This window comes from Typopeltis vanoorti, chromosome 7 (assembly GCF_054136105.1).
Source record: "Typopeltis vanoorti isolate ZY-2024b chromosome 7, IOZ_Tvanoo_1.0, whole genome shotgun sequence".
NCBI lineage: Eukaryota > Metazoa > Arthropoda > Arachnida > Uropygi > Thelyphonidae > Typopeltis > Typopeltis vanoorti.
Window position 1 is genome coordinate 97,610,751 of NC_143555.1, and position 23,731 is coordinate 97,634,481.

A 23,731-nucleotide genomic window follows, 5' to 3' on the forward strand; every position below is an offset into this window, starting at 1 on the left:
TTATACATAGTGTAGCCATTGGCTAAGAAAAAGGTGTTGCAAAGATAATAGACTTCCATGGAAAGAACTGTAGTTATTAGAACAAATACCCATGGCTTGGTGTGTGTTTTGAGAATGCTGTACTGTTGGGATGGATGAAGATGTCATGACCGCTCATGTAAGAACCTTCCAACGGGACATATGGTGGATATGTAACTAGCATGTCTAAGAAAGGAAGACAGTTGTTTCTTTTATATTTAAATGTTGGCTGATTAAATATATTAAACAAGTATCTAATGTGTCTAGGTTCATATATTCAGGTCATTTTTCAAGAAAAGGAAAAATATATAAACAAATAGATGGAATTGTAATGGATTTCCCATCTATCCAATTTCTATACAGATCTTGAAAATCAAGGACAATATAAATGTCCTTGATACACAGAAACCAACAGCCTGGCTATAGACTATTAGTTTGTATGAGTGGTATGTTGTATATCTGGCTATGCAGATGATGCGTTTGCCATTTGGTGCCATGGCCTAAACACATTACATGCATTTTTAGCATATTTAAATATGCCAACATCCAAAAAATATGCTTTACAATAGAAAAAAAGAGATAAATGTTTTTAGACTCTTCTAGAAAAACACTAATTGTTTGTCTTCCACATGTTCATTATCCTTTGTTGCTTATGGAAAACCTACACACACAAATACAATGGAAATACTTGTATAACTAGCCACCATTCACCCTAAAAGTATGACATCTTTGAATAGATTGCACACAGATTGGTTGCTTGTTTTGGATTTACAGCCAAAGCAAAGATGGTTATGAGGGCCCATGTATTATGCCTGTAAATTGCATGTGTTCTTCTAGCTGGTTTGCCTGTGACCTGCTAACTCATCTTTAGATGAAAAGTCCTGATAAAGGTTCTTTGCATCCTAAATGGGATTCAAACAAGTGTTTCCAACCAAAGATCACCATCGATACTGACTGAACTTAAATACGAGCAATTTGTTCTAATAACATAGCTGTTATCACAGAACTGATTTTTAGCCAATGGCTACAATCCCTATAAAACAGACAAAATACTGCATGCTCTTCTACTTCCCACATAAGATCACAATGACACTATTTCCGTCTCCTATATGCAGTGAATCTGAAAAGATACCCCTAAATTTCTTCATAATGCTACTTTAAAACCACACACACACACACACACACACACACATCTAGCTAGCAACCTCCATCCATTTGTTGAAGGTTCAGCTTCATCCTCTTGCACATCTGGAATGTATCGAGTTCCATGCATCTGCATGGTCTGCCAGTCCCTAGTCTGGGGAGGCTAGTAGATCTGTTAACATCTATCTTGAAGAATATAAAAACTGGATTTGCTATCATTGGTATGGCAACTTGGGACTGACAGACCATGCTTTGGATAACACTCAAACAAGATTAAATGGAATAAGACAAGCATGCTGCAAGAGGCCTGAGTGACTATATTTAGAATCAACATCAGCTATGAAACACTCCCTTAACCTCAATAAGTATTTTGTCATTGTCATATCCCCACGTGTCCTGAGGTCTGACATACATCAGTTTACAGGCCGAAATTAATCCTGTGAGAATGGCCAGTCCTCGGCAGAGTGCCAGCATCATCGAACAATTGATCCCTTCAAACTACTAATCACGCTCAGACTTGCTTAACTTTCTGCATGAGCCATTAGTAGCAGAGACTACCAATCGATCAATCTTTGCTGGCAAGCCTCAATAAGTATAGTTGCATTAACTTGCCAATTCTAAGACCACAATTAGCCTGACTTTTCTGTTTTATTCCTAGAGAGTACCATGATAGACAGCTATTATGGAGGACATGAAGATTATTCTGAGTAAGCTAGAATTATCAGATTCCGGTAAAGATACCAAATACACTGTTGATTAGCATCAATTTACTTGGAAACTGATTCCTACTTTGCTAAATTAAAATGATCACATGAACACAATACTTTATAAACTACCATACAATGAATCAAGCCTACTTCAAATGTAAGAAGAAAACCAAATTGCATGTGGGACAGAATGTGAACAACAAACATTTACAAACTGGAATGCCTTGGACATAAGGCCACAGAGTATAGTAATCATAGTCACTTATCTTATCCATGAGATGAATGCTATAGCTATTAAAAAGAAAGTTGGATTGGATAAATAGTAATTCCTTTCGTTGAAAATTTTTTCACTTGGTTATACTATAAATTAAAGATGCCAAGAAATTAAATTCTTGGTTTAATCCTTTATTAAAGTGTAAGCATGAATTGATATAAGGTTTTTAAAGTACCCAAGAAATTCCAGAGGGAAACAGCAAAACCACAGTGTAGCCACACTGCAGGAGAAAAAGCAATGAAATTAACGGCTGATTAGGGTAGATGGGACCAGACAGTCCATAGCAAAACTATCTAACTTATATGGCTTCATCGGGAGTCTTCAAATAGAAAGCTAATAAAAAAGAGAAACTACAGCCCAAATAATTAATACATCAAAAGAAAATAAGTGAAATTTTGTTAACTTTTTAAAATCTAAATTATTAATGAGAAAGGGAGTTGCCAACAAAAGGTGGTATATACTTCACTAGCTCATGTGCAGTCACATTCCATCACAAGGATAAGTTGATGATCCATTATCACATGCAGGAATTTATGAAGTAAAAAGTGTTCACACAGTCTTTCCTATGGCCAAAGAGGAAGATCACCACCTGTTTGATTAGAAGAGAATCAAGGATTAGTTCATTATCAGGAATCTAGCAAACCTGGTCTTTCTCAGCATGTAATCTCTACTGGTCATAGTCTAATGGCAGGAGTAACTCAAGTCATTTCCTACTGAAAATACTATATGAAGAAATTTCTCCACAATATGAATTTAAACAGAAAATGACTTATGGAGAACTCTCGGGTCATGCATTGGAACTCCGACAAATTAAAATTTTTGCACTTTTGTCAAAGTCATGATCACTGATTAAATTATGGTTTAAAAATATCCAGTTTCTTCTAAAGGAAGAAAACTAGTTCTGCACAAGAGCAGATTAGTTATGGTAAGGCTTTCAAAGAAAGCTGTAAAACAGTATTACCTTGTCCTAATCACAAGTCTAAGGATGTACATTTATGGTATGTCCCTTATGGAAAATAAAATTCATGAATCCTGCTCATCTTTACTTCTTTTTTTGGTTGTGTACATGTGATTCCATTCCATTCAAATTCATATGAGTACCTATAAAACATGGGCAAAAATTTTATGCTAATAAACAGTTGATTTTATTTATGTAGGTATTTGGTTTTATTTTTAGCCTATTCACATCTATTTACATTTCCATTCTCAAGAAGATCATTGTTTTATCTTCTTCTTCTTCTTCTTCATTCTAACATAGATTTTAGGACAAGTAGCCTGTTCTGGTCTTATGCCATCACTTTCTTGGTCTTCCAGTTCTTCTTTTCTCATTTATTTTATGCATATGCAATGATTTTAAAAGTCTGCTAACGTTCATTTGATTTATATGTTGTATCAATTTTTGTTTATTTATTGGTTATATATTTAGAGACCATAGATTTATTTTATAGGTTCCAAATAGTATATCCAGATTTTCTTGGGATTTTCATTTTTGCAGCTTAGGTTCGTTTTTCACCTTTTTTTTCCAGTCTTGCTTTCATATAATAAGGTTGGTTTGGACAGTTCATTATCGAGTGATTCTAATAAGTTTTTGTACTGGAATGATTTAAATATTTTATATTATGTGCCATTTAATTCTCTCTTTAAAAAATGTCAAACTATAAAATACAGTGATACCACTTTGTGGTTTAATTTTTGAAATTTTGTTGAGGTTGACATGACTGGTTAAATGATGGTTTAAAAATATCTAGGATATGTCCCATAATCAGCCTTTACAATTCCCAACCGGTATGCCCACTCATCCAACTTTGATTCCTGAGCATTAACAAAAAATAATACTTCAGTATACCTACCATTAGAGCCTCCATAGCTCAGTCAGTATAGACAAAGCCCTTTGTTTGGAAAGACCTGGGTTCGATTCCCATCAGTGACGTGAGGAACCTTTGTCTGGTCTCTTTCGATGGAAGGTGAGTTAGCCAGTCTCATATGGGGGTAGAGGATTTTTCACCTGGAAACTTGGATTTTTTTGTCCCCCAGAACAGGGCAAGCCAGTCCTGTGAACACACGGATTACAATCATGAATACATTCCAGCCATAGACCTGATTCGTCAGCTATATGCCAGTCCTGAGCCCAGATAAAATGAGGAAAAGCAATAGTGAACTACCCTATAAAAATCTCACCAGGAACACTTTGTGGGTAAGAATACTTGCCAACACGGTTACCTAGGGTCAGAAAAAATGACTGAAGGGAAAAATCATCATACCTACCATTCTCAACAAAACAGCAAGAGTCAAGAAGACCAACTAGTTTTCAATAAAATAAAATAAAAAACTGAACTTTAAAGCCATTACAATGCAATTTTTAAAAAATTGAAGACAGGGACCAGCACAATAAAAGGAGTTCCACCACCATCAAATATATAACAAATAGGCTCATAAACAGGAATTTACAAAATCAGACGTTCTTCCTCAGAACGTCTGATTTATAAATAATCGTGTGTGTGTGTGTGTGTGTGTGTGTGTGGAATGTTTTCCAGCCACAGCAAGTAACAGGAATCTAGTTTTATTAATTCCCCTCCCATCAGAGATCAGGCTATGTCAGCAGTTGGCTAAAAGTTATTTTGTTGTCGAGGCAGTGGTGTAGCTAGAGCTTTTGCCACCTGGGGCGATCCGTGTTTGCCGCCCCTCTCAATACACACAAAAAATACTCAAAAAGTCAAAACGACATACAGGGAAATAAATTAAAACACTATGTTTATTTTTGAAGTAAAACTTTAATTTCAACATTCTAAAATGTTATTTTTCTTGCTTTTCTGTTAGCAAAATTGATGACATTGTCGAAGTCTATTTCAAGTAATGTAGGTAATTCTTAATCAATTTTATTTAGAAAAACTCCTCTCACAACTAGCAACACTTACTGCAATTGTGAGGAAAATTCGCAATAGTATTACAATAGTTGGAACTGAGTTCTCGAGACTGTATTTTAGAATTAACTGCTTTAAAAATGTTCAAAGTGCCGCCTAGGGCGGACCACCCCGCTCTACCTACGCCTCTGTGTCAAGGCCATATATTCTAATGTGATTTCAGCACTACCTCTCTAATTTGCTCATTGAAACAAGTTCTAGATCAACTTTGTAAGTCATTCATGCTAAACTCTGTATCTTCCTACATAAATAATAGGGAACTTGAAATAAAAATGACTGTACACAATTATTAAGTGATTTTTTTTATTTTATTTTGAAGCCATGTTTTATACATGTAGAGGAACTTCAAGCAATATAATACAGAATACATTTTACACAAAACAGTATTCCATATGACCTGAAGTCCCTCTTTCTTTCTCTATATATATATATATGGCTTCAACGACGACAAAAATCACACTCAATAGTTGCGTATAGTCATTCTAAATACAGGGTGTTCGGGATAAATTTGACATATTTATAATTAATTATATTTTTCCGTAAGTTACATGTATTAACACACACTTCTCTTCATTTAAAAGTTTGGACCCTTCTTCATTCATATACAAGATGTCAGAAAGGATGGATAGCTGGAACCCACCTGAATCATGGAAGAGAATAACTTGTATCATGATGATTCGTGCCCGCCATCAAAATAAGGATATTACGACTGCTGCCCAATGCTCCCTGAATACAGTAAAAACAATCAGGCATGAACTAGAGACTTGCAATGGTGACTACGAGGATGTAGCAAGAAGAAAGATCCCTAGCACACGATCTGATTGCGTTCGTACAGCAGAATTCCTCGCAAATCTGCAGGAACAGGTGTTGAAGAACCCTGGCATTGGAATTCGGGCTTTGTTCGTGGAGTTGCTAACTGTAGTCAAGCCCTGGATAACAAGGGTAGCCAATGGTAGGCCGTATGTATGGCAGCAGGATTCGGCCCCTTGCCACACCTCTGGGAAAAGTCAAAAATGGTTGTCTGAAAATTTCTACGACTTCACCAGTCCAAATGTTTGGCCTCCAAACTCCCCAGACCTTAACCCCATGGATTATTTTGTATGGGGCGCAGTTGAAAAAGACACCAATCGCACTTCCAGTAATACAAAAGCCCAGTTAATGGATAAAATTAAAACAGTTTTTGCGGCCCTTCCCAGGGAGACTGTAGCATCAGCTTGTTCGAGGTTCCGAAGCAGAATTGAAGCTGTGATCGATGCTAATGGTGGTTATTTTGAGTAAATCTTGTTGATAGTATTGTAATTAACTCTGCCTGTAATGTTTTTTTGTCAATTCATTAAATTTAATAGATACAAAGAAGATTTTCTTTTTCCTTACGAAACTGTCAAATTTATCCCGAACACCCTGTAAACTGGGTACCAGAAAAGTAACAATGATATTTTCATCCTGATCATCTTTAAGTTGCACGTTTCCACATTATTTAAGATACCTATTATTTTCCAAAGTGATGTATTGTTAACAACAGACAACTCCTGACAATGATGCATGGACTTCTGGCTTAATTCATACACCAAAGCAAATAATGTTTTAATATCTATAAAAAAAAAAGCACTCAAAATGCTTTCTGTACAGACTATACTCCAAGAGCTGTATACCTTATTAAGAGAGAGAGAGAGAGAGAGAGAGAAAAATCACATTTAACAGCAGCATTCACAAACCAGTTCTCTCTCTCTCCATCCCCTTACACACGATTAAAATCTTATAAGTTAATAACAGCAGACTCAAAAGGTCTCTACCAGAAATGTTTAGATGAAATTTCTAATTCATCTTTAACACTAGTCACTAAATCACTCACTGTAAACACTGAACATTTTTTAATAGAAGCACAGAACAATGCATGGTGAGTCTCGTGGAAAGGCTTACACATTGGTTATGCATTTTTTACTAAATAATTTAAGGAAATTACAAAGCCCACAGGCTCCTTAAGAAGGTCACTTCTTGGCCTGTGGAAATCGCTAACAAATTAAAACCATTTAACTCCATACCACCCACCGTATTTATGGACTCCCAAAAATACATAAGGAGAATGTGCCATTACATCCCATAGTGGATGGCACTGATTCCACCACATACAAATTAGCTAAACATTTGGCCAAAGCTCTCTCACACTACACTGGCAACACACCGTCACACATAAAAAACTCAGCCCACTTCAAAGCCAGCATAGAAAACCTTACACGCAAACACACTGACATAACGGTCAGTTTTGATGTCTCCTCCTTATTCACAAATGTCCCACTCAAAGAATCCTTAGAGCTAATCCAAGCTAAATTTCTCTCGATATCACAACCCTATTTCAGTTCCCAATGAACTCAGGCTATTTTGTTTGGCAAGGAAAATTCTACAAACAAATAGAGGGGACAGCCAGGGGTTCTCCACTCTCCCCACCCTTGGCCAACTTTTATATGGAGACTTTTGAAGAGAAAGCCCTAAACTTTGCCCCACAAAAACCAACCATTTGGCTTCGCTATGTTGGTGATGTGTTCGCTATTTGGCCACATGGCTCCGATGCACTCCTCTCCTTCCTAACACACTTAAACAACCAACACCCCAGAATCAAATTCACACTGGAAGAAGAAAAAAACAACTGCCTTCCTTTCTTAGACACACTAGTCACCAGCCAGCCTGATGGAACCTTGGTTTACTCAGTCTATAGAAAACCCACCCATACAGGCAGATACATTCACCAACAATCCCACCACCCCTCCTCACAACAATATGGAGTCATTAAGACACTACACAACAGGGCTAAACTTATCGTTTCAAATGACAATGCCCTAACCACAATACTAAACCACATTCTCAACACTTTCTCAGCCAATGGCTACCCCCGCAAAAATATTGAAACCAGTAAACCACAACCCTCCCCCCTCTCACAACAAGGATTACTCTAAATCCATACCCTATATCTGAGGCACCTCGGAAAAAATTACAAAAATCCTAAAAAAACATGACTTAACTTCTTGTTAAAGACCATATAAAAAATTGGCATCCCTTATCCGCTCTACTAAAGACCAACCTCCCCCCCCCCTCCCCAGACCTACCTGGTGTATACCAGGTCCCTTGCAGTTGTAAGCTGTCCTACTTTGGCCAAACAGGCAGGACAGCAAATATCAGAATTTCAGAACATAAGTATTACATCCAGTTTCACCAATACAGCCACTCTGGTCTTGCTGACCATGCGCTGGATACCTGCCATAGAATACGGTGGAAGAAAGCCACGATAATACACTGTAGTAAATACAAATATGAAAGGCTTTTCATGGAATCAGCTTCAGCCCTAAGAAACAATCCAAACCTCGACAAATTTGGCTGCATGAGACTGCCTCAAATTTGGGAAACCTACATCAGAAGACCTTCAGCCCAATCACCCAAGAAAACCAACATTGCCCGCTAGGGAGCACCATCAGGACTTTAGGAGAAATAATAGCTTCCTGCTTCTTCCTCACTTACTGTTTGTTGTGTCTGCGTGCACATGTCATGTTTTCTTAAGTTTCTTGAAAACAGCAACGTGTCGTTGCTGAAATATTGAAGTATATTAAAATTTATTTTAATGTATATCCTAGTTGACGTTGTAATTTCTTTAAATTATTTAGTAAAAAATGCATGGTGAGATGATTTTAATTCCTTCAAAGATCTCAGATGGACCCAAGATCTGTGATCTAGTGTCTAGTCCCCACACAAACCTACAGCTAAGATGGAACCAAACTTCATTTCGGCTGTTAGCATGTGTCAGTAAACATATAATATACATTCTTATCTCCAGTCTGACACTGCTCACAATTGGAAGTTCCAAAACATTGTGTGAATTTAATTCACTAGATTAACTATTACCACTTGGTCATACTTATTAGGTGACCTTAATGATTTTGACCCAGTATGTGAGTATACAATCTCTCTAGTATTTTGCAATGCCAGTATATAAATTAAACTTTTTGCATTTCCTTTTCAAGAAATGATTCATCATTGCATTTCTTGCTTGCACAATTTTTCACAGTGGTGGTTATTTTCACCTTACAATGCAGATGACATAATTAATGACAACTCTTAGCAGCTCTATGGATAGTAACTATCACATGACCAACCAGCCACAATGATGACAAAACTACAAAACACATGCTCATACCTTAACAACTAGTACTTGATCACTTCTAAGCATTTTATATGAAATAAGAACACTGACAGTCATGATAGCTCATAATCTTACTCCTGACCTCGCTTAACTTACAAGCATCTCATCTATTTGGCTTCTGCTGCAACAACTCGCAAATCACTTCTGTCCACAGTGTACTTATACTATTAAATGGTAAGGTGAAACGTGACTGTACTGCTAAAAAAAAATTAACAATACTGCATTCAAATTAGAGCAAAAGTTATTATACAGTTGGAATAAATAGAATAATGAATTCCATTTGAGATTTCACAATGTGTACAACTTTTACTTGAAAGACAAAAGTAAAATTATGATTTCAGCTCTGTAGCTTTGTGCACAGACTACTCTTGGCATGTGAAGTTATATAAAAAAAGAAATAGAAGATATGACAACCACAGTGAACCCACCCACTCCATTTTGAAAACGAACTCATAAGTGGTGAACATATAGGCACTTGAGCAATCTAGTCTTTATTATTTCAGTGTTCGATTGCATGATTTCAAAGCTAATATTGTAATTTTCCTTTATGCTTCTGCATCTAATCATAGAAGACCAAAAGTTGACTGCCGTTTGAGCAAAAAGCAAGATTTTTGCATTTTCAAAGTGTCACTTTGAACTTTTATTTATTAATTTTTAAACAGATGTTGAAGGTGTACTGTAGTAAACACTGTGCTACAATTGCTATGGCTACTTTTGTGAGAATAAATTTCATTTTATTTATTATAAAATATTTAGTTTTGGGGTGCTTAAGGGTTAAAGCTGTATAACTGCGAGGAGACCTCCACATAGCCTTTAAAGGAATGTGGAGAACCAACCAGGGCTTCTGACCTATCGTCCAATCCTCACCTTCTCGTGGTGCACCCTGTTGGGTATCTACCTGGATACTGAACGAACGATGATGGGCTGGCAATTTGGGATTTAGCCGACCAAACTGTATTCTTATTGGCTTGAACTTATATAGAAAATTATGGTACAACATGACAAAATTTCATTCCAGCTGAGGCATCGACAGGTTAAACAAAGCCCACCCATTGTTTTCGCCAGGGATCCAGGGCGAACAGCAAAAAAGTCAGCTACTGGAACAAATCTGAAAGCACATCCCAACTCAACATCACAAGAGTTAAAGATCGGTACTATCAACATAAGAAGCCTGAATGGCGAAGAAATGGAGCTAGCCGAGGAATTAGATAAGTACCAGATCAATATAATAGGGGTGACTGAAACAAAAAAGACAAAAACTGGTGAGATCTTTCTGAACAAAAAATACAAAATGTTATATTCAGGAAATGACAATCAGAGAAAAGAAGGAGTAGCCATAGTATTCAACACAAAATATGAGGCTAATCTTCTTGAATGGCAGGCAGTCTCAAGTAGAGTGATGTGGGCAAATATCAGAATGGGGAATTGGACGATGAGACTTATTTGTGCCTATGGTCCAACAGAAGGTTCCAGAAAGATAGAAGTGGAGGAATTTTTTATGCTTTAGAAAAAGAAATTGACACAATAAAAAAGGAAAAATTGGTCCTCGTTGGGGATCTAAATAGCAGAGCAGGAAATGATTGTCAAACATACAAAAATATTTTGGGAAAATCTGGAGAAAAGAGCAAAGCCAATAATAATGGCAAATACCTGTTGGATTTCTGCTCAGGACATGGATTGGTTATACTAACACCGTGTTCCAACATAAATATGTGCACAAATTCACATGGAGAGAAGAGGCAAGGAATAAGAAAAGTCTCATTGACTATGTTATTCTTGATAGTTATGTTTTCTTCCTGGTGCAGGACACCAGAGTGTACAGAGGATTTGAAATTGGAAGTGATCACTATTTAGTCTTGAGCAGGATAAAATTGAATTTCATATTGAAAAGAATAACATGTAAGAAAGTTTTAAAGCGAATAAAAGTTGAGCAGCTCTCAGATGTGAACTGTAGACTAAAATACACAAAGATTATTGAAGAAAAAATGAAAGAGTTTGAGAACAGGAATCAAACCTTGGAGATTCAGTGGCAAACTCTGAAGAAATCATTGATTGATTCTGCCAGAGAGGCATGTGGTGAGGTTGTCTGTAAGGATAAAAAAATCAGAACTCCCTGGTGGACACAGGAAGTTAAAGAGGCAGTGAAGGAAAAGAAGAAAGCATATCAAAAGTTCCTGTCAAATAAGTCAGCTTTTGCTCTTAGAGAATACAGAGACAAATGCAAGAATGCTACACACTGTGTAAAACTAGCTAAACAAAACTCATGGAAGGACTTTGGCAAGAATATAGAAAATAAATATCAAGAAGGTGGCAAAATATTCTGGAGGTTGTTGAAGAAGCTTAGAAATGGAGGAAAGGGTGCTGTAAAAGGAGTTAGAGATGATAAAGGTGATGAAAACGGGAGAAAAATATACCCTTGACGTATGGAGTAATTACTTTGAAAAACTGCTAAATGAAACAAGCAGTGATGACAGCACAGTAGTAAAAAACACCGACCAGGAATGCAGTCAGGAATACATATCCATACTTGAAGTAGAAAAAGCCATCAAAGGCTTGAAATGTGGAAAGGCAGCAGGAGTAGATGATATTCGACCAGAAATGCTGAAGTATGGTGGTATAAGAGTTTTACAGAGGCTGCACTGCATAGTTCAGAAAGCCTGGGCAGAGGGATGAATTCCCGATGATTGGAGTAGAGCTCTCATAGTACCCATATATAAAAAGGGAAATAAAACTGCATGTGAGAATTACAGAGGTATTTCCTTACTGAGTGTTCCTGGCAACATCTATGCAAGTATACTTGAGAAACGGTTGAGAAGAATTGTGGAAGAAAAGCTTGGTGAAGAACAAGCTGGATTCAGGCCAAATAGAGGCTGTCAGGATCAGATCTTCACTTTACGACAAATAGTCGAGAAAGCATGGGAATATAACAAAGATCTGTATTTAAGTTTTGTCGATTTGGAAAAGGCATATGACAAGGTTCCAAGAGAGAAGCTATTCAATACGCTGCAGTTATATGGTGTCAATGGGGCATTATATCAAGCAATACTTAGTCTTTATTTGAGTTGTAAGTCAGCAGTTAGAATTGAAGGAAGTACAGGAAGATGGTTTAATGTTAAATCTGGTGTGAGACAAGGATGTACATTATCCCCTCTGTTATTCATTATCTATATGGATCACATTATGAAGGAAAGTGGTATTAAACATGATATCAAAATTGGAGATGTTAATGTCAGCTCTTTGCTTTATGCAGATGATGTTATACTTCTAAATAAATCTGCTACAAGTCTGCAAGATTCTTTGACTAAATTGAATAGCTATTGTAATAGATATGGTATGAAGGTCAGCAATAAAAAGACAAAGACAATGAAAATAGGCAGAATCATTGAAAATGTCAACTGTGTTGTGAATGGAGAACCTGTGGAACAAGTAAAACATTTCAGCTATTTAGGCACAATTTTTACTGAAGATGGTAAATTAAATATAGAAATAGACAACAGAATCAGGAAAGCTGGTATGGTGGGAAGTCAATTGAATAAATTCATATGGAATAAGAGAGAAATTAGTCGGAACACTAAATTAGCTGTATACAAGACAGTGTTCAAACCAGTTTTAATTTATGGATCTGAGAGCTGGGTCAGAAGTAAAACACTTGACCAAAGACTAGAGACCGCAGATATGAGAGTCCTGAGAAAGATTATAGGCGTGAACAGATGGCATCAATGGCAATATCATATTAAAAACGAAGATATTAGGAAAGAACTTAACATTGTCAGCATCCAGGAATGCATTAGCAGAGCTAATCTCAGGTGGTATGGTCACTTAAACAGAATGGGCAAGGAAAGATTAGCAAAACAAGTGTTCTCTGCCAGGCTGGCAGCGAAACGACCCAGAGGAAGACCAAGATATAGGTGGATTGATACGGTACAAAGTGCTTTAGATGATAGAAATATAAGATCTGATAATGTTGGAGTCTTGACAAGTAACAGATTGATTTGGAGGAAAATTGTAGATAGGAAATTAATAATGATGTAATTTTTTTCATGTAGTACTATCATATCCTGTACACCCCTGGAGGGTACATGGCAGGAATTTGATGATGATGATGACAACAGAATCAACAAAGCTGGTATGGTAGGAAGTCAACTGAATAAATTCATATGGAATAAGAGAGAAATTAGTCAGAACACTAAATTAGCTGTATAAAAGACAGTGTTCAAACCAGTTTTAACTTATGGATCTGAGAGCCGGGTCAGAAGTAAAACATTTGACCAAAGACTAAAGACCGCAGATATGAGATTCCTGAGAAAGATCAGAGGTGTGAACAGATGGCATCAATGGCAATATCATATTCAAAATGAGGATATTAGGAAAGAACTTGACATTGCCGGCAACCAAGAATGCATTATCAGAGCTAATCTCAGGTGGTATGATCACTTAAATAGAATGGGCAATTAACAATGTTAATCGCCCATTAAGATTAACATTGTTAATCACCAGGTTGGCAGGAAAACGACCCAGAGGAAGACCAAGATATAGGTGGATTGATACGGAACAATGTGCCTTAGATGATAGAAATAGAAGATCCGATAATGATAATATTGGAGTCTTGACAAGTAACAGACTGATTTGGAGGAAAATTGTAGATAGGAAGTCAGTAATGATGTAAATTTTTCATGTAGTACTATCATATCCTGTACACCCCTTGGGGTTACATGTCAGGAATTTGATGATAATGATGATGATGATATTTAGTTTTGCAATTGTGCTCAACATAATCTCAAATTATGCTAAAATATTTGGTTATGATATTTTGGGTTTTTTATATGTAGTTTTGCAGAACAGAACAGTATGAATCAATATGATGGTTGTGCAGAAAGAGTAATGTAGAATTTGTGGACTTATGGTCTGAGTTTCATGGATGGAAAGATTTGTATAATGCTGATGGACTGCACATGAATGGAGGTATGTGTCTAAAAAGCACTTTTTTCACTAAGAGTGTAGAAGCCCAAAGTCAAGGAAACTACAGAACTTAGAGCAGATGCAGCTTTATCTGTCTGTGTGTGTGTGTGAGAAAGAGAGAGTATCCATGAAACGAATGAGTATGTGAATGAAAAAAACTTTAAGACCAGTCTCTCAGGCAACAATATCACATGAGGTAGTCAATTCAGGATGTAAAAGTGGTTGGGGCCTAAAGAGATGCTGCCATTTTTAAGTACTAATGCTAGAGGTATCAGGAATAAGAGGAAGGAGTTTTTGGCACTGGTTGGTGCAATGTCACCAAAAGTAACAGGGATTAGTGAGGCTTGGCTAACAGCAGATGACATAGTTACAGGGAGGAATGTGATAGATTTATTATTTACAGGAAGGATAGGGTAGACAGGATGGGGGGGGGGGGGGTTCTGCTGATAATATCAGATGAAGTGCAGCCAACAAAAGTAGAGTCAGTTGAGTAGATGGCAGTTCTTATAAGTCAAATAATTCCCTTTAAAATGGGGGTTGGTACCATTCCTTGGATCATTTCCTCTGTGGTTATTCATCATGATATGGTGGATGGATTCCTGTCCTCAAGATTTTCCCCAGTAATGAAGAGTATCCCCAGATGTTGATGAGCAATGGGAAATAACGATACATGACATTATATCATCATCATCAGCTTTAGTTTTCAATCCACTGATGGACTGAAATAAAAGCTTATAAAATACTAGAAGTAGTCATGGGCCTATAATTTCTTATGTGAGTTTTATCACCTTTTTAAAATAAAAGGATGATTTTTCCAGTATTCCAAATTAAAGTTTTTTTCCCTTCTTTTTCTTAAACGCACTCAGTATACAATTCTGTTAATTTTATATGCAAGAGATCCTCTTAATTTCCCAACATTTCTCTTAATATTCCATCAAGTTCAGGTGCCTTTCTATTTTTGTAAGTGCATGTTTTACATTCCTTATCTCTGACTGCATATTCATTATAGTCTCGATATAATTTTCTCTTTTCTCTATTACTTTCCCAATTTTGACAATATAATGCTGACATAGCAATCACCTCAGGTATTTTTCTTTACTATAATTTATGGATGACGTCGTAAGATGACAAAATTGTTACATATTCGCAAGTCTTTGGTATTGTAATTCATGTGATCATCAGTAGGGTTTCATTAAGATTTAAAAAACTTATTAGAAAAAACTATGTTTGCCTTACTGAATACATTTCTTAAATATTTAAATTTGTATTTAAGAAATGAATACAAATTTAAATATAAAAATACAAAATGAATAATTATGCTAACATATCAACTATTGTTAAAAGCTTAACAGAACACAACATATGTGGCTAACATGATACCACTATATGGTACATTACTGCATTACTATAGGAGCTAGATGATGATCATCTGACAATGTTTTCTATTGCTAAGTTCAAAAGTTCAGATTTTATAAGACATCACCCCTGGTTTCAGCAATATTTTTTGTAACTTCAAATATCGTCTTATATACAGATATATACAGATATATATATATATATATATATATATACGGTTTATCTTTTATTTTATTTTTATATTTTTATTTTATTATTTCAAAACCCTCATTTGAATCTAGTCATCAATAATGAAGTATGGTTATTTAAACTTAAAAGTCCATACAAGATTTATCATCAGGCATGATCAATACCTGAATGGTCACTCTCAAAAAAGAACTACAATTTATATTAGTTCTTTTTTTCTGCACTAACTTATTATAATTCCTGGTCAGCCTGTCTCAGTCAAGTGCAGTGGAACCTGACTACCTACATTGCATAATTAATAAGAAGCAATGATTCAAACTTATAGTAAGTTGTCACTGAATTTAAAAAAAAAAACTTCTGATGAATACAAAATCAAAACTCAATGGTTATGGAGATATAGTAATCTTCTTTTTGCATTAACTTTAAAGAAATGGCTATAAAGATGTCAACAGTAAAAAATAATAAACAGACATGAACTCACTAAAATGTTTATTTTACTGAGAAAATGAAATAAAAACAAAGAAAATATTTATAACAGAAAAATGCAATCATATCATACATAACTTCACAAGTTTGAAATAAACTAAAAAGCTGCTTACTCACTGTAAATGCTATTGCAGTTTATTGTATCATAGAATGACACTGATGTTTTACATGCTGAATTCAGTATAACCTCTCTCTTCACATTTTCAAATGCAAAATATGCCAATATGGGTTATGTTTGATTTTTACTGAATCAAAACTATTTGGATTTCATGATCCAAATAGTTTTGCTATTGTCAATGTTTTCCATAGTGAAGTTTTCCTCTGCTAGCTGGGACATCACAAATTTAAAAAAAGTTGCCCCCCCCCCCAACAACAACAATATTTGTCAGGGAACTAAAGCAAACATTGAAGTGAGCTACTGGAACAAGCACAGTCTGAATCACCATCAGTGTAAAAGACACTAACAGAAAAGAAGAAATGGCAGAAGAATTAGAGAAGTATCAGGTCAACATAATTCATGTTACCAAAACAAAAAAGCCAAAATAGGTGAGATTATTCTAAATAACAAATACAACATGTTATATTCAAGCAATAATAATCAGAGAAAGGAAGGAATAGCTATAGTATTCAACACTAAACATGAGGTGGGGGGGGGGGGAAGGATCGTTTTGAGTCATTAGAAAAGGCAGCTCACATAAATAAGTCCTAAAAATGAATAACAGACATACAGAATAAAGCAACGCTTATATACTATTATAATAATAATGGTAAGTACTGAGTGGATTTTTGTTCAGGACATGGACTAATCATTACTTATACCATGTTCCAACATAAAGATATGCACAAATTCACATGGACAGAAGACAAGAAATAAGTCTCATTGACTATCACTATTGATATTTTCATGCTGGTTCAGAACACAATGTATCTTGAGAATACAAGAGTATGCAAGGGATTTTAAGTATGACACGATTACCATTTAGTTTTGAGTAGAATGAAATCGAATATCATGCTGAAAGGAAAAATATGAAGAAAGTTTTAGAAAGGAACAAAGTCAAACAGCATTAAGAGGTGAACTATGGACTCAAATATACAAGTATTATTCAATAAAAAATTAAAGAATTTCAAAACAAGAACCAAATCTTAGAGATTCAGTGGTAAACCCTAAAGAACACACCAATTTAGCCAGAGAGGCATAAGGTGAAGCTGATAGCAAAATCAGAAATCTATGGTGTACACAGTGGAAACCAAAGAGGCAGTCAGAGAAAAAAAGAAAACATCAAAAGTCAGCATGTTCTCTAAGAGAATAAAGAGAAAAACATAAGAAAGCATTGTGTAAAAGCAGATAAAAAAGTTATGGGAAGACTGGTAAAAATACAAAATATCAGTAAGGTGGCAAAATGTTCTGAAGGCTGTTGAAAAACCCCATTAATTGCAGAAAGAGTATTTTAAAATGAATCAGAAATGATAAATATGACATGAAAACTGAAGACACAAAATCAGAAATCTATGGTGTACACAGTGGAAACCAAAGAGGCAGTCAGAGAAAAAAAGAAAACATCAAAAGTCAGCATGTTCTCTAAGAGAATAAAGAGAAAAACATAAGAAAGCATTGTGTAAAAGCAGATAAAAAAGTTATGGGAAGACTGGTAAAAATACAAAATATCAGTAAGGTGGCAAAATGTTCTGAAGGCTGTTGAAAAACCTAATTAATTGCAGAAAGAGTATTTTAAAATGAATCAGAAATGATAAATATGACATGAAAACTGAAGACACGAGGCAATCTTGTTCGGAGTAATTACTTTGAACAACTGCTAAATGAAACAAAGTGACAAAATGGCAGGAAATAAGAAAAGGATGCTTAAAATAAGCTGATAGTATGGACAAAAAAGAACGAGTACCAGGTTAATGTGGAAAGTATAAAGTTATGCATTTTGGAATGAAAAGATTACAAACTGTTCCACCACACTGATGGAAGTATACTCCAGGAAACTCACGAAGCAAGGGAGTACTGGTAAATAAGGAGTTGAAGTTTACAGGGCATAATTACTAAGGTGGTAAGGTAGCTCATAGGCTTACTTGGTATTGATGAACACACTAACAAGCAGAAATAAAAAAGCTATCATTTCTTTTTTAGATGGCCTTGATGTGATAATATCTAGATTACTGCGCTCAGTACTGGTCACCAAGATTTCTTAGGAATGAGGAAGTGGTGGAAAGGAATCAGAGGCAAGTGTCCAAGATGGTAAGTGGACTGTGGAATGCTTCTTATGACAACAGATTGAAGATTTGTGGTTTGAAAATGTTACTTGATTGGCAAAAAAAAGAGGAGATATGATAGAAACATTTAGTTCTGCTTAAATGTTTCTATAAAATCCTTTTAAAGGGTTTTACAGGATTGATAAAGAGCAGATAATTCTACACTTAGCTAGAAGAAGCAGACCCAAGGTCGTCCCTGGAAAGTGAGTAAAAGCATGGTTAGCAAGGTGTTAGGACCAGATTTTTTGACTGAAGAGTCGTGAATGAGTGGAATAGGTCGCCAGAGTCTGTTGTGAGTACTTTGTCAAGTTCAAGAAGAGTTACAATAGATATTCTATGGATAGTTTGGGTCTCCCACAATGAGTAGTCATATTCCAAAGGGGATATACATGCAATAATAATAATAATAATAATAAATATTCAAGAAGAATACAATCAGATAGGAAAAACCATCAAAAACCTGAATGTGGAAAGGCAAATGAAGTAGATGATATTATGCAGGTAGTCCTCGACTTACAATGATTCACACTTACGACGGTCAAAATTAGTATTATTAAAAATTCTCTAATTTAACTTTGCTGCCAGCATATGCATACATATATCACATTGCTTTTGTATATGCATTACAGCGTTGCCATTAGTCGACAAACAAAGCCTATCACCAATATGCAATAGCCGCTGCTATGATTCATCTACTTCTAACTTATCACAGCCTTTGGCACGTTAGTTGCTAATCAGCAGTCGAAGTGTTTGTTTTTCTCTCGTTGCAATTATTGTATCTCATCGTAACCCTATCATGTCCGGTAAGAGAAGTAAAACTACTGATGAAAATTCCAACATAAAAAAGAAGGCAAGGAAAGCTTTAAGTTTAGATGTTAAAACGAAGGTCATTAAAGCATATGACAAAGGAAAGAAAGTCGGTGAAATAGCACGAGAAGAAAAACTATCGCATTCAACTGTTTCAACAATCATAAAAGATAAATCAAGAATAATGGAGGCAGCTAAAGGGGCAGTTAATATGAAGTGTACAATTTTAATGAAAAAAAGAGAAGGGCCAATTCATGAAATGGAGAAGCTTTAAATGATATAGATAGATGATCAAATCAACAAGAATATTCTTCTCAGTTTGTTTAAGATTAAAACAAAAGCACGGGCCTATTTGACAATTTAAGGAAACAACAAGAAGATAAATATGACGAGCATATATTTAACGCTAGTAAAGGTTGGATTTATCGATTCAAAAGTCGATTTAACTTACATAACATACGAATAACAGAAGCCGCTAGTTCCGATTTTGAAAGTGTCGAAATTTTCAAGAAAAATCTGAAAGAGATGATAAAAGATGAAGGCTATTTGCTAGAGCAGATTTTTAACATATGTGGAAGAGACTGTTCTGGAAAAGAATACCAGAACGAACTTACATCGCCTACTGGTTTTAAGGCATTAAAAATAGGAGTACCGAGAAGCTACATCGCCTACTGGTTTTAAGGTATTAAAAATAGGATTAAGTTTCTTCTTGGAGGAAATGCTGCTGCTTTAAAATTAAAACCATTTCTTGTTTACCATTCACAAAACACAAGAGCTTTGAAAAACATTGACAAAAATAAATTGCTGGTTCACTACAGGAATAAGTAATCCTAAGGCTTGGATGACAATTGTTTTATTTGAAGACTGGTTCTTAAATTGTTTTATTCCAGAAGTACGTGCCTACTGTCTTGAAAAAAACATTCCTTTTAAAATTATATTGCTGCTTGACAATGCTCCAGGACATCCTCTTTACATCGGCGATTTGAATGAAAACATAAATGTGATGTATCTACCGCCCAATACTCCAGCTGTGATTCAACCTATGGATCAAGATTCAATTGCTACATTCAAGATATATTACCTGAAATGTAAGAAAGCAAAACACTACGTAAAACTAGCTAAACAAAAGTCATGGAAGGACTTTGGCAAGAACATAGAAAATAAATATCAAGAAGGTGGCAAGATATTCTGGAAGTATGTTGAAGAAGCTTAGAAATGGAGGAAAGAGTGTGCTGTAAAAGAAGTTAGAGATGATAAAGGTGACGTGAAAACAGGAGAAAAAGATATCCTTGAAGTATGGAGTCATTACTTCGAAAAATTGCTAAATGAAACAAGCAGTGATAGCACAGTAGTAAAAAACACACAACAGGCATACAGTCAGGAATACATATCCATACTTGAAGTAGAAAAAGCCATCAAAGCCATCATAATTTTAAAAATTCCTTTTAAAATTATATTGCTGCTTGACAATGCTCCAGGACATCCTCTTTACATCGGCGATTTGAATGAAAACATAAATGTGATGTATCTACCGCCCAATACTCCAGCTGTGATTCAACCTATGGATCAAGATTCAATTGCTACATTCAAGATATATTACCTGAAATGTAAGAAAGCAAAATACTACGTAAAACTAGCTAAACAAAAGTCATGGAAGGACTTTGGCAAGAACATAGAAAATAAATATCAAGAAGGTGGCAAGATATTCTGGAAGTATGTTGAAGAAGCTTAGAAATGGAGGAAAGAGTGTGCTGTAAAAGAAGTTAGAGATGATAAAGGTGACGTGAAAACAGGAGAAAAAGATATCCTTGAAGTATGGAGTCATTACTTCGAAAAATTGCTAAATGAAACAAGCAGTGATAGCACAGTAGTAAAAAACACACAACAGGCATACAGTCAGGAATACATATCCATACTTGAAGTAGAAAAAGCCATCAAAGGCTTGAAATGTGGAAAGGCAGCAGGAGTAGATGATATTCGACCAGAGATGCTGAAATATGGTGGTATAAAAGTCTTACAGTGGCTGCATAGTTCAAAAGGCCTGGACAGAGGGATGACTTCCTGATGATTGGAGTAGAGCTCTAATAGTACCCATATATAAAAAGGGAAATAAAACCAAATGTGAGAATTACAGAGGTATTTTTCTACTGATTGTTCCTGGCAAGATTTATGCAAGTACAGTGGTATCTCGCTAATCCGAACTAATAAAAACCGTTCAGATTAACAAAAAGTTCGGATTAGCGAATTTTCACCCAAGAGAGAACAATAACTAACATTTAAGACAAAAAAATCAGATTCTAATGGTACATCAATTTAATTCTGTAAATAAATGTAGTATCTGATAGAAAAAAAGCTACTATACTGCAATGTAAAATTAAAAAAATAATACAGTGCACAAGTTTATTTTAGTAAAAAATTAAGTTTGTATGTATCTGTATTGTTGAAGATTCTGATTTAATAAAACTGCAATAAAAAAGCTATCAGTACATAACTTAATTTGTGTAAAAAATATTACTTTCTTGTACACAACCCACAAAAAAAAAGTTTCACAAAATAACACAAAAAAGTTTTTTTATTTCTTTGTAAAAAAATCACTGATTTTCTTTTGCTTCTTGGAAGCTCAACTTTTTTCGAATGCTTCTTCTCGGAGCGGCATTATCAATAAAATTTTGTGGAATGGCGTATCATTCTGCTTATCCCATTCTATACACACATTAAAATTGTCAACTGCCTCTTTATGTGTTACTCTTTTTCCATCCCGTAACATTTATTTGTGAAATTTCAACATCTGGATTTATATTTTTAACCAAATTATGCATGATTTGAATTTCCTCTTTTTGTGTATCACCGTAGTTATCTTGGTAAATTCTAGAAAGGCACAGTTTTTTCCATGACGCTTGAATTGCTTCAGGTTCGACGGCTTCCCAGGCAAACGTGAACACACAATCAATCAAAATAGACCTACAGTATAACCGTACAATCGACAACGTGAAAAAATACTCTACTGTAATAATAATAAAATAAATAATAATAGTTAAAATAATAATTATTAAATAAAAATAATAATACACAAAATAATAATACGTAATAAATAAAACTTTTTTCTTTCAAACCCCAGTTCAGATTACTGGAGGGTTCGGACTAAAGAGGTTCGGATTAGCGAGATACCACTGTATACTTGAGAAACGGTTGAGAAGAATTGTGGAAGAAAAACTTGGTGAAGAACAAGCTGGATTCAGGCCAAATAGAGGCTGTCAGGATCAGATCTTCACTTTACGACAAATAGTTGAGAAAGCATGGGAATATAACAAAGATCTATATTTAAGTTTTGTAGATCTGGAAAAGGCATATGACAAGGTGCCAAAAGAGAAGCTATTCAATATGCTACAGTTATATGGTGTCAATGGGACATTATATCAAGCAATACTTAGTCTTTATTCGAGTTGTAAGTCAGCAGTTAGGATTGAAGGAAGTACAGGAAGATCGTTTAATGTTAAATGTGGTGTGAGACAAGGATGTACATTATCCCCTCTGTTATTCATTATCTATATGGATCACATTATGAAGGAAAGTTGTATTAAACATGATATCAGAATTGGAGATGTTAATGTCAGCTCTTTGCTTTATGCGGATGATGTTATACTTCTAAATAAATCCACTACAAGTCTGCAAGATTCTCTGACTAAATTGAATAGCTGTTGTAATAGATATGGTATGAAGGTCAGCAATAAAAAGACAAAGACGATGAAAATAGGCAGAAGCATTGAAAATGTCAACTGTGTTGTGAATGGAGAACCTGTGGAACAAGTGAAACATTTCAGCTACTTAGGCACGATTTTTACTGAAGATGGTAAATTAAATATGGAAATAGACAACAGAATCAGCAAAGCTGGTATGGTGGGAAGTCAATTGAATAAATTCATATGGAATAAGAGAGAAATTAGTTGGAACACTAAATTAGCTGTATACAAGACAGTGTTCAAACCAGTTTTAACTTATGGATCTGAGTGCTGTGTCAGAAGTAAAACACTTGACCAAAGAAGACTAGAGACCGCAGATATGAGAGTCCTGAGAAAGATTAGAGGTGTGAACAGATGGCATCAAGGGCAATATTATATTAAAAACGAGAATATTAGGAAAGAACTTGACATTGTCAGCATCCAGTAAGGCGTTAGCAGAACTAATCACAGGTAGTATAGTCACTTAAATAGAATGGGCGAGGAAAGATTAGCAAAACAAGTGTTCTCTACCAGGTTTGTAGGAAAACGACCCAGAGGAAGACCAAGATATAAAGGTGGATTGATACTGTACAAAGTGCCTTAGACGATAGAAATATAAGATCTGATAATGTTGGAGTCTTGACAAGTAACAGTCTGATTTGGAGGAAAACTGTAGATAGGAAATTAATAATGATGTAATTTTTTTC

At 35.3% G+C, this 23,731-nt stretch overlaps 1 protein-coding gene across 4 annotated transcripts in view; it reads right to left on the reverse strand.

The window, feature by feature from the left end:
* The window catches only part of LOC150104890 (uncharacterized), a 183,719-nt gene that overhangs the window by 86,110 nt on the left and 73,878 nt on the right, over window positions 1-23,731 (reverse strand). For 2 of the 4 annotated variants that reach the window (XM_090395410.1, XM_090395411.1), the window contains exon 3: window positions 2,604-2,731. The exons of the other annotated variants lie outside the window; for them this stretch is intronic. The gene's annotated coding sequence lies outside the window, so the exon portion shown is untranslated. The remainder of the gene's footprint in view (window positions 1-2,603; window positions 2,732-23,731) is intronic. 4 annotated transcript variants of the gene reach the window in all.